Genomic DNA, 10,078 nt, shown 5'->3' on the forward strand with positions numbered 1-10,078 from the left:
ACCACAGCGCAAAAGTAGGTCAAATCAATCAATCTCTCTCTCTGGGAGCGACAATGAGAAACAGTGAATGTAGGTTTTCATAGACATGGTCGCTTGTTTCTCTCACATAATCTGGCAACACTGATAGATAGCACGCTGCATGTTGTTGACACTACTTCTCTGCCACATGGCTACTCCAGTCGGCTAGCCCGTTGGCTAGCCCGACTGGACATGTCCGGTCGGCCCTGGGTCGGCCGAAAAGGTCCCGACGGACCCCCGACGGACCCCTAACCGACTAGCCGACTATATACGGCGCTTCCCGACGCCGATTCGGCCCCGATTCGGTGCGGTCTGGGAGCCCCTTTAAAGGGGCTACACCATGAATTTCATTTTTTTTTAGGTTTTTAGTATTTTTTGGGCTCCCCAGTGTCTCTTGTACCCACATTTTTTTTTTTTTTTAACATTCAGTCATTCATGCTCATTTCATGGATTTCCTGAATGGGCCTGTCTGAACAGGCCATTTCAGAATGGCAGGGCAAGTGATGTCACTTGCCCTGATTTTGCATTGATGATGGCCAGACAGAATTGCTCAGTAGCTCCCCCCTGCCCAATAGGACGTTTTGGTATTGCAGCTGAAAAAGCTTGGAATGACAGACAGGCCGATTCGGCCCCGATTCGGTGCGGTCTGGGAGCCCCTTTAAGTTAGGTTGAACCACCCGGAAGCAGACCATATTAGGGGCCAGCATGGACGAACACAAATCACAACAAGGCAACGCACGGAGTTACACAGCAGAGAGAGAGAGAAAGGGAGACAGCTTCAGCCAGGAGGGTTAGCCTAAATGCTAGCGTGCTTCATTAGACCTTCATTAGACCTAGTTTGGCTATTAAGTTATTATTTGCCCATGTTCACACTGACTTCAATCTTAGCTATTGTTGGGAAGACCCGTGTGGTTTCACAAAATGTTGCACATTAGAGCGTTACTTTGCGACGCTAAATGTTGCCAGGTTTGGCGAGAGAAACAAGCAATCCAAAAAACAAGTAATCAGGTCTATGAAAAGATTGGGGCCAAAAAAGCCTGCCACATGCGGCTTTATTATGACTTTGGTCATACTTGTTTTGTATCTGGCGGATATTATGTTTTCGCCCCTGTCCGTCTGTCTGTGTGACTGTGTGAACAGCTAATCTCACGCACCGCTCGACCCATTTGTGTGAAACTTTGCACGCACCCTCCCAGTAGACCAAGGAAGAACCTCCACCACAAAGTTTTGTGGTTGAACCTATGAAAAAAATACAAAATATACCAGTGTAAGTCATATATGACTGATGTCACAGATGAGTGACATCACAGTCTGGCCACATGATATCCAAGTTCTACACTAGAGCCATGCCGTTACCATATGGATGAGTTCCATATTATTACATTTTTGCACTTTATCTGCTGACAATTTAACTGCATGTTTATTACATACCTCCCCCTTCACTGGTGGTTCTGGTTCATGGGAACGTAAACAAAAAACAATCACAGAACTCCCCGGGTTCTGGAAAGTTTCAGGTTGTGGAAGGTTCAGGGCTACCCTTCGTAGTGGAAAAGCGCCAAATGTGTCCATGGGAGACAGAAATGGAGAGGAGGAGGTTAAGAGTGCATATACAGGAAGGTGCAGTGCGCTGCACACACACACTGCATTCACACACGCAAACATAATTCTGCAAACTCTAGCACTCTTCTCCCCAATTCCTGCAAAACATTTCTGTTCTCTCTCGACTCTGTAAAGTACGCCCACAAACATGCAAATATCTGCCAAGTCTCTCTCTATCTCTATCTCTATCTCTCTCTCCCTCCCTTTCCTTCACACACACACACACACACACACACACACACACACACACACACACACACACACACACACACACACACACACACACACACACACACACACACACACACACACACACACACACACGCACACACGCGCGCGCACCACAGTTAAGACAGGCTTGGCAGTCTGTCTGCGTGGCTGACAGGGAACATGCGTCGAGCCTCAGTGGAGTATGGAGGGAGCTGTCAGACAGACTGACCTCCAGGATAAGGGCTCTCACAAGACCACACTGTGCCCAGCAGACTGCAGCTCTCCCGGGGTACAAGTCTCAGCCACACCATGTCTTGAAATTTAGCATCACTCTCTCTCTCTGTCTTTTCTTTCTCTCACCGTCTCTCTTTTTCTCTCTGTTTGAGTGCTACAGTAGTGTAGGTCATCTTCCATCTCCAATAGATATTAAGTTAACAATAGATCCAAAACTGTTACTTTTCCCGAAATGCATCCAGTAGTTGTTATTTAGTCACAAGCTCTTGTTAATACTTTTGATTGGTTAAATATTTATATAACCCACAGACAGACTTAACCACTTTAGACTCCTTGTCATCATAGGCGAAAAAATAAGCAGAAACTGCCATACGACATACAAAGTATAAAATAGGGCATTCATTTCTGAATAAAACATAATAAGATGAAATATGGAGATTTCTATCCGACAGCAACGAATTCACAATATGCAGTACATGATAACATTACATTTTATGCAATAGCAGTGTGCGGTGCATATGGGTGCATCAGCTATTCAGCAACCTGTCTGCCTATGGAAATGAAGACGATGGTGTGTGATTTGTTGCTCTGGTAATGTTTTTTTTTTTTTAGATGGAAGGAGTGAGTACAGAACATGAGTGGGATGGCTATTATAGTGACCTGATGTTTTGGACATTCCTTTTGCAGAAAGTGATGCAAAGGTTATGAAGTAGTAATAGATGAAAGGGGCTTTGGTACTCATACCAAAATTCTTGAGATGCCTCAGAAAGTACTGTACCGTCTGTGCTTTCTTGAGGATGCATAACTTGTGTTGAGAAACCTTGTGAGGGAGTCTGAGATGTATCTATACCAAGACATTTAAATACCATCAACAATTTCAACAGATGATCCATTGATGGAAATAGGAATGTGATTTCCTCTTGTCTTTCTGAAGTCAACAACGATTTATTTTGTCTTATTTTGACATTTAGTAGAGGTTGTTATCTTGGCTGGATAGACCTTCCACTTCCCTCCTATAGGCCCTCTCATCACTGTCACTTATTAGTCCAATCACTGTTGTCATCTGCACATTTGATCACGCTGCTGTTGTCATATTTGGCAACACAGTCATGTTTAAACAGACTGTTTAGTGGTTCTCAAACATTTTCAATGCCAAGGACACACTTGTGTATTTGGCCACGGACCCCCATTTGATTTTTTTTTTCAAGCAATATCAGATCTACCAGCTCTCAATGATAGTAGTCCTGAGGTACCTCAGTCCTAATGTAGATGGGTGTGTTTGACCTCACATTCTGGGACCTGCCTGTTAGCCTGATAAACCATCCCGGTCACGTGAATTCACATTTTCATGTGTCTTCTGCATAAGACACATGAAAATGTGAATTCACACGACCGGAATGGTTTACCAGGATACCTGCCTGTTAGGAAATAGACATAATTACAGTTTCCCAGACGAAGACCTCTTGAGTTTCAGCACCCGTTTGGATGGTACAATACTATTGAAAGCAGAGTTATAATCAATAAACAACAATCTGACGACTGAATACCTCGATAACGATAAAACATGTATTTTTGCAGTATATATTTTTAAGCTCTTTCTGCTTTGGGTTCACTGCCTATAAACGACAATGAATAGCCTATGCATACACAGTATACACACTGGAAATAAAGAAATTCAATGCATTTTTTCTTGAAAATTATTTCTAGCACGAGGAACAATGTACAAAAATGAGTTAAAGTCAACTATACATGTCAGTGTTAAGTGTTATCACTTAACATAATGTATTAGTCTAACTTTCACTTCTTGCCTGTTGGCAGGAAGTGTAAGAGCACTGACAGGTGGTTGGAGTTCCCAAAGTGAGGTCGTGGGATAGACTTGTAAGCTGCCTTAAAGTCTCCTGCTTTGGAAATGTTCTCAGGATACATGTTCTCCTGCCTACTAATGTCTCTATACAGTTTGTCCAGCACAGCATTGCTGTGACATTAGCTTGCAGTGGTGTATATACAGCAGTTAACATGCAGGGGAATTCCCTTGGGATACAGAATGGCCTGGACCTTATTGTTAGTTGTTCCAACACTGTCGAACAGGACTGAGAGACTATTTCCACATCAGTGCACCATGAATTGTTAATAAAGAAGCACACCCACCACATCCCTTTACCCTTGCCAGTGGTCGTCATGGACCGGTCTGTGCGGTGCACAGAAATAACATCCGGTCGTAGTATTAGGGCCCAGCCAATTCTCTGCAAAGCAGAACACACAACAGTCCCTTGAGAGCTGCTTCGGTATTGAAGTTTGTCCAGCTTGTTGTTGAGGGACTGGACGGTGGCCAGCAGTAGGCTGGGAATCGAGGGGCCAAGTAGGACGCGGTTGTAGCCTCAGCTCGCTCTGTCTGAGGCCATTAGTCCACGATAGAGCCTGTTTGTTGTCAGCAATCTCTTTCGGGAAGTCCCACTGCTTCCAGCTGTTGGAAAATGTCAATCTTAAATGTAAAATGTCATCTTAAATGTAAAGTCTGATGGTCCTAGACAGTTATGCACGATACATTTTGTAGATCTGTTATGTTCTATCTGCTACTGTATGTCCGAATGTACACCTGTTACGGCATGTCCGGAATACGGACGCTAGGGTTCATGTGGTTACAGCCTATGTGGTGAGGTTTGCTAGTGTAGCAGAGTAGCTCAGCCTGAAGCCCAGAGGCCTAATATCTCCCTCTTGTCGTAAGCGGTAGAATTTTAGCTGTAACACTGGCCCCACACAGGACGTCCGGGTTTGAATCTCGGGCATTACACTAGCAATGTTAGTCATTTTTATACTTTATGGATATTAGAGAAATCAGTGACACACAGTCACACACACACACACACACACACACACACACACACACACACACACACACACACACACACACACACACACACACACACACACACACACACACACACACACAAAGTAGATTTTCACAGTCCCTCTTTTTTCCCTGCTCTCTTGGACAATCTATTCCCCAGAACATACAAACCTTGTTTCCCTTCATGTCAAACCACCTTTGATGGTCATCAGAGCACATTATTTATGCACATTATGAAGACACAGACCTTCATCTGAGCGGCAAAACAAGTGGATGGGAAATTGGAACAATGTTTTTGCAGGTGCAAACGGGTGATTGAAGATCTGCTGAGATGAAAGGGCGCTACCTCCCTTTTGGACCCGGAGGGAGGTGGATGGATGGATGGATGGATGGAGAAGGAAGGCAACAGATAGTGTGACTAAGAAAGGAATGGGGAAAAAGGGATGGAGAGAAACAGAGCAGCCAGGCAGACAGTGAAAAGCCTGAGGAGAAATGGGGAGAAAAGATGTAGGGGATTGGAGGCAGTGGGAAAGTAATATTTGGCCGTATCCCAGCTCAACACGTTTCCCATAATTCAAAGCGCCGGTCCCTCTCGGAGAAGGCCTAAAACATTGCTGAGTCACCACTTTCACATGCGAACGGATGCGAGACAAACTCAGTCAACTCAATCCTGTTCTCAGGGATCACAGCACGCACACACACACTTGCGCGAGCATGTACAAATTGATTGGAGCTCACATGGCAGATCACACGTTCAAGTTTGTGAGAAAGACCCTTAGAATATACAGTATGTCAGAGACAGGACACTCATAATCACACTTGCATGCACACGCTCACACACCATGGAGAGTAATCATATTTTGTAACTGAAATGACGTGAAGAAAGACGTTATCCCATACAGAAAATAAATCTGTCATAGGTTTTAAAATTGACAAAATGAAATAACCAAAATACATGTTTTACCACTTAAGTCCCAAGATTGTGAAAATAGCCAATGTACTCACAATGCGTCTTATCACTACCAGTTGTGAGCTTGTAGATGTGCTATTTTCACTATTTTTGAAGATTTGTGGTAAAAGGGATATTTCACTTTCAAAAATAATTTGCGTCATTTTATCGTCTACCCCCCAGACAGTTTTTAAGTTGCTTGATTCAGTATTTAGATATTTGATATTCATTTTTTATCAGACACAGCCTTCAGACGCCCCCTTCCTATACTGTACAAACCCATTATAACTTCAAACTGCATTTTAAACATATTAGATTTATTGAAAACACCCGTCCTTGGTTCTGGTGACTCATACTGCCCTCCTAATACATGAGGGGCCCGTGTTTTTTTGATTATTATTATTATTATTTATTTATTTGTTGTATTTAGTTTTTTTAGTTTAAAAAAAAAAAAAAGTAATTGAAAAAACTCGGTCTCCTCTCGTATTAGAAGGACAATATCAGTCACCAGAACCAATTACAGGTGTTTTTCGATGGATCTATCATGGTTAAAATGGAGTTTGAAGTTACAATGGGTTTGTATAGGAAGAGGTTGTGTCTGATAAAATGAATATCAAATATCTAAATACTGAATCAAGCAACTTAAAAACTGTCTGGGGTGCTCCCCAAAGCCTGAGTAGACGATAAAATGACCCAAAATTAAATTGAAAGTGAAATATCCCTTTAAATACATAATTTTGAACATATTTTATGCATTTTTAAACATTTTTTAAATCTATATTTTTGCGTTGGGATGATTTGGAAAAGAAATGTGTGTTTGTGTGTGTGTGGTTACACATGCAGTACGGAATGTTTCACATCACATTTCTATCACATGCTGGAAACCCTCCCCGCTCCTCGAGCAGAGACGTCTTCACTGGTGCTGTCCCGTGCACCATGTGGAGGACGGCACAATCCCCAAAGACCTCTTTTATGTATGGCTCGCTTCAAGGAAGATGCTACGGGGGCGGTCAGAGCTACCCTACAAAGACGTATAGTAAACAAGACCTGAAAGCCACCAACATTGACGCAAATACTTGGGAAGCCCGTGCAAAAGACAGACACCTCGAGGCTTGAAATCCTTCTTCAGAGCTTTGAAGACCAACAGCTGCTGCAGTGGGATGAGAAAATTATAATGTCTGCCTTTCTCTCTTTCTTCTATTATTCCTTGCCATCGTTGCCAAGGGCTCACCTGGGAAAGCGTCGTCTTGAGACAACTTTAGATTTTGCGCTATAATAAAATGTGAAAAAAATAACAACTAGCGCTCGGGTGGCGCAGTGGTAGCTTAGAAGTAGCTGCCAACCACCACGTAGTCTTTGGGTTCGAATCCACTGTGGTGCATCCGGCTTTGTCGAGCGTCTCTGCAAACACATTTGGCCCGTATTCGGGGAAGGGATGCCGGGCAGGGAGGGTGATATTTGTCACTGCACGTACTGTACTCCTACGGGGTTGGGCAGCAGCAGCAGCAGGGAGTGATGGGCGGGAGGAGTAGGATGAAGGCTTTGCGTCCTCCCGGTGGAGGCTCCTCACTCTGGCAGGTGAGCCAGTACGATACAGCAGCAGTGACAGACACTAATGTGTGTGGGGAGGAATTGAATTAATGTAAATAATAATAATAAAAGTTAATGTAAAAACATTTATACTATTACTACTAATGATAATAATAAAATAAAAAGATAGGTACATATAGGCCGATATATCTGTGATACACCAGTATCAGTCGATAATCAGTCGACCGATGTTCTGTATTAGTCAGGCCCTAGGGAACATTGCCACTCCCACTGTGAACAAAGATGATGTGATGTGACGGAGGAGTTCATCAGCATCAGCATGACTTTGTTCTCTGTGTGAAATAAACATGCAGCAATTTGTTTTGGTTTCATTGGTTTACTAAACAGCCACAGTGGCAAGTACCGTATATGACAGGAAAGGAATTAGGTGCAGGGTTGGTTGAGAGTGTGGTCACTTCATTGTAGTAAGTATTTTCTTTAACCACATGAACCCAAGCATCCCCATTCCGGCCAGGCATGTCGTAATAGGCAAACATTCACTGAAAATAGCATATCTACAATCGCACAACACTGGGTCTATACTAGTGGGGACCTAGTATAGACCAGTGGGTTCACTCTGGTCAACTAAGTATATGGTGTTGAAGTGGTTAAGTTTAGCTCCTTATTGGTTGTTTGCCCCCGGGTGCATGACATCATCCGCAACATGATTTCCTTTGGGTTTTGAGTCTCTCTTTTTACGTTAAGTTTTGAAATCTTTGCGTTAAAACTGAACTGCATGTTAAGTTACAATGTCTTAGGTTTTCACAACCTTGTATGCCCAATATACAGTATGTAGTTATTATTCAATCACACCCTCTTGTTAATACTTTCCATTGGTTAAAATGTTCAATATTTTAAAATAGCCGATCTACAAGCTTGTAGATCGGCTATTTTAGCCACGTATGTGTGTCACTCTTGCATGACACAGTATGGCATTAATTTACAAAAAATAAATGGAGGTTTCTGCCAGACAGCAACGATGTGCTCTCGAAACCCCTTACAGGCGTTCAATGTGAATGCCCTCTGAGCAAGAGTTCAGAGGTCTATTGAGGCTTATTGACCTGAAATGACATGCATAGTGTTGATATGACAAGTAGCGCACCATGTACAGAACACTTTGAACCACACGGTCACGCCGCACCATCAGCTGCTCCACTCCCAACACATCACAGGACTCACAAGACGCGAGCCAAATGGAAACAAATCCAGGCAGACAGAGCCTGGCATTGTGCTGAGGTTGTTTATTGGTTGCACTGGGGGTTTATTTTGATCCTGATGAGGCCAAGATGTCCTCGTTGGATCAAAATCAGTGAGGGATACCTTGACATGTAGAATTTATTCTGTAATTTTAGCTTTTTTTGCTTGTCAAAAAAAAAAAAAAAAGGAAACTAAGGATTCTTCTGCATAGACAGTGTTAAATCCATCACGCTGTAATTCTCATACACTCATACTGTCTGTCCAACATCATGTTTTTGTAACATCTTTTCAAGTTCGCAACATAATGACCTCTGGAAATGTTCTCTGCATTGCCTGCTGTGTTTATGCTACGAGCCCCTTCAGTTTAATGTTCATGGGGCACTGTGCTAGTATGTGTAGCCAAAGATGTTGACGACCTAGCTTCCCATTTGACCAATGAAAATGTCAGTGAATGAAGAAAGGACTTGTTAGCATTGCTTGAAGTGAACCCATGGCTACTGCTAGCTGCAATAGTTTAAGATATACTTCATGTTTTTGTCGCATTCCTGGGCCAACAATAATCCAATATTTGACCAATTGAACTTAACACATCGGGTGCCAGCATTTTTTCATAACAACTTACCGTGGGTGCCAGCATTCTCCCCATTGACTGCGCTTTGCTGTTTAAAGCTTCCACGTGCGTTACAAGCAAATCCACGCAAAAAAAAGCATCGATTCATGTTGTCCCATGAGCCTGGCTACAGCCTGGAACCATAACATTACCCTGGCGAGTTACAACGGGGGGGGGATCGCGCATCGCGCATGACTGGCTTTCCCCACAGGAAACAGATTCGGAGATATAGGCAAAAAACAAAAAGACTAAACTCACGGTTCAGACCGTGTTCGGCACCGAAGCGGCGGAACCGCCACTATGTAAACACACGGTTCAGACCGTGTTTGGCACCCGATGTGTTAATAGTAGACCAATCTTAGCAAGAGTAAAACTATATTCAAAACATTTTCTTTGAACCTGGATCATCAGCAGGCTCATCAGTGATTGCACTGTGAAGGTTGTTTTGGAGTTTATATTATTCTTTTATATAGTTTTGCATTGGTCTCCTACAGCGGCGGACACTTGGTATATTGCTCAGGAATACGACACATTTTTATTCCTTTAAGCTCACTAAGTTTAACTGAGAAACGCCAACAAGCTGAGGCTGTTATCTATTCGGTTGTGTGTGTGTGTGTACACACACACACACACACACACACACACACACACACACACACACACACACACACACACACACACACACACACACACACACACACACACACACACACACACACACGCATAAAAACGATGGTTTTCCCATAATGTGACAAGTGCCTTGTGAAAAGGGATAGGGAAGTAAAAAAAAGAAGATATCCCTTTTTTTTGTGGCCAGAGGTAT

The 10,078-nt window shown here is 43.0% G+C and overlaps 1 protein-coding gene across 3 annotated transcripts in view; it reads left to right on the top strand.

Moving 5' to 3' along the window:
- rapgef6 (Rap guanine nucleotide exchange factor (GEF) 6) overlaps nt 1–10,078 on the top strand; it is a 198,542-nt gene that overhangs the window by 57,917 nt on the left and 130,547 nt on the right. The gene's annotated exons all lie outside the window — the stretch shown is intronic.

The sequence above is a fragment of the Gymnoscopelus microlampas genome, assembly GCF_963454915.1.
Source record: "Gymnoscopelus microlampas genome assembly, chromosome: 12".
In the NCBI taxonomy this organism is placed as follows: domain Eukaryota; kingdom Metazoa; phylum Chordata; class Actinopteri; order Myctophiformes; family Myctophidae; genus Gymnoscopelus; species Gymnoscopelus microlampas.